General features: G+C 41.7%; 1 pseudogene; it reads right to left on the reverse strand.

Moving 5' to 3' along the window:
• LOC123234024 overlaps positions 1-1,909 on the reverse strand; it is a 32,005-nt pseudogene extending 30,096 nt beyond the window's left edge.
• Between the last annotated feature and the right edge of the window lie 781 nt (positions 1,910-2,690).

The raw sequence follows: 2,690 nt of genomic DNA on the forward strand, positions 1-2,690 counted from the left end.
TCATTAGCTTCTAATTGCTCGATTCTAGCCTTTAGGGACTGGTTATCGGCTATAATCTTTTGGTATTCCTTTTCAATCTTGTCATTTCTGGTGTTCAATTTGCTTATCAGTTCATTTGATTTCTGAGCCTCACTTTCCAGTTGCAAGATTCTACCTTTTAAACTGTTATTTTCTTGCCAGATCTCTTCCATTTTCCTCAGAATCTCAGTTTTGAACTCTTCCATAGCTTGTGAGGAGTTTTCCTTATTCGAGGAGGGTCCGGATGCTTGTTTGTTCTCCTCCTCTGTTTGCTCGGTTGTCTGGATTTTCTCTGTGTAAAAGCTGTCGAGTGTTAAAGACTTCTTCTTTTTGTTATTATTCTTTCTCTTCTGAACTTCCTGATGCTGAGTAGCCATCATTAGCCCAGCAGCTTCTCAGATTTATCCTCGCGCTCAGTGTCTGTCCGCGATCTATTGGCTCCTGAGGTCTGAGTTCTGGTTTTTTCCAAGGTCAAGCCCCCTGGTGAGCCCTCTTGCTTGATCCTCTGCTGGAGGTTTCTTTACAAGTCTCAGGGCGCTGCTTCCACAGTCATATACCCGTCTGCACTGGTTCCCCACTTAGTCTTTAGTTCCTGGCTATGTCTGCCTCCGTCCACGTCTCTGCTCAGCCAGCACTCTGCGCCCAGTGTCCTGCTCCCGCGCGCTCAGATTTCGCGTGCTTTTTTTTGACTTAATGGGGTCCTAAGTCTTGCTGCTCTCAGGAACAGGTCCCGGAGCTGCTGATGACTCGATGGGTGCCGAAACTTGCCCTATTTCTTTTTAGCTGGGTTTGGAGCTATAGATGAGTGTGGAGGGGGTGGGGGTGGGGCGGTTGCTCAGCCCGCGATTGAGTGAGAGCCCTTAATAGCCTGGAAATGTCTCGATTCTACGTACCTTCCACGCTGTGCCCTGTTGTGGGGTTCCTCCGTTCGTCTGGACTTGTTTTTATGTCCCCTTGAGGAGTTTTGTATGTTTCGGTCAGGAGAGGTTAAGAGCTGCTTCTTACTCTGCCGCCATCTTAACCCCGAACCCTCTGCTACATCTAACTTTAATCTGCCTTTTCAATATTTCTAGCCTGTTCCTTTGCTGTAAACATAATTATCATGGCTATGCTCGATTTCTTTTCCAGTCTAACCACTCCAACTTCTTTTAACTAAGAAAGAAGCAAAGGTCATCACCATCTTGTTTTGTTTTATCCTGGGTTTTAATTGGGATCCTTCTTCTACCTACTACCATAAGTCACCTCCTTTATTTCTCTGGTTGCCTCTTTCCCTAACTGCATAATAATGTTGTATTTGATGATCTTTCTTATCCTTTCCAATTCTAAATCTGAAAATCTGACAAATTTTTCATAATTTTTTCAATTGTGTCTGATTCTTCATGAACCCATTTGAGATTTTCATATGAAGAATACTGGAGTAGTTTGCCATTTCCTTCTCCAGGTCATTTTCCTCCGCTGATGAGGAAATGGAGGCAAAAAGGGTTGAGTGTCTTTTCACACAGCTAGTTTTGAAAACTGATTTGAACTCAAGAAGATGAATATTACTGTCTCCACGCCCAGCAATTTATCCCTTGTGCTACGCAACTGCCCTTCTTTCAAAATGCCTGCATTCCATTAGCAAAGAGATGGAGGAAACAAAATGGAAAAGAAAAACATATATGGTTCTTATCAAAATTCTACCCATTTCATAAAGACCTTTATTCTTTTGAACAGGGATTCTGAAATTTCATGTTCTCATTGCAATCCACTCATCCTCATTCTTTTTTTTTTAATAATATTTATTTTTTTAGAAAAGTTATCATGGTTACATGATTCATGTTCTTACTTTCCCCTTCACCCCCCGAACTCCTCCCCCGCCCCAGCCGATGTGTATTTCCCCTGGTTTTAACATGTTTCATTGATCAAGACCTATTTCCAAATTGTTGATAGTTGCATTGGTTTTGTAGTTTGGGGTCTAAATCCCCAATCATGTCTGCCTCAACTCATGTGTTCAAGTAGTTGCTTTTCTTCTGTGTTTCCTCTCCTGTAGTTCTTCCTCTGAATGTGGGTAGTGTTCTTTTCCATAAATCCCTCAGAATTTTCCTGGGTCATTGCATTGCTGCTAGTACAGAAGTCCATTACATTCGATTTTACCATAGTATATTAGTCTCTGTGGACAGTGTTCTTTTGGCTCAGCTCCTTTCACTCTGCATCAATTCCTGAATGTCTTTCGAGTTCACATGGAATTCCTCCAGTTTATTATTCCTTTTAGCGCAATAATATTCCATCACCAGCATATACCACAGTTTGTTCAGCCATTCCCCAATAGAAGGACATACCCTTGTTTTCCAGTTTTTTGCCACCACAAAAACTGGGGCTATAAATATTTTTGTACAAGTCTGTTTATCTATGATCTCTTTGGGGTACAAACCCAACAATGGTATGGCTGGATCAAAGGGCAGGTAAACTTTTATAACCCTTTGAGTGTAGTTTCAAATTGCCATCCAGAATGATTGGATCAGTTCACAACTCCACCAGGAAAGCATTAATGTCCCAATTTTGCCACATCCCCTCCAACATTCATTACCCTCCCCTACTATCATTTTAGCCAATCTGCTAGGCATGAGGTGATACCTCAACATTGTTCTGATTTGCATTTCTCTAATTATTAGAGATTAAGAGCACTTTCTCAT

The sequence above is a fragment of the Gracilinanus agilis genome, chromosome 2 (genome assembly GCF_016433145.1).
Source record: "Gracilinanus agilis isolate LMUSP501 chromosome 2, AgileGrace, whole genome shotgun sequence".
Classification (NCBI taxonomy): domain Eukaryota; kingdom Metazoa; phylum Chordata; class Mammalia; order Didelphimorphia; family Didelphidae; genus Gracilinanus; species Gracilinanus agilis.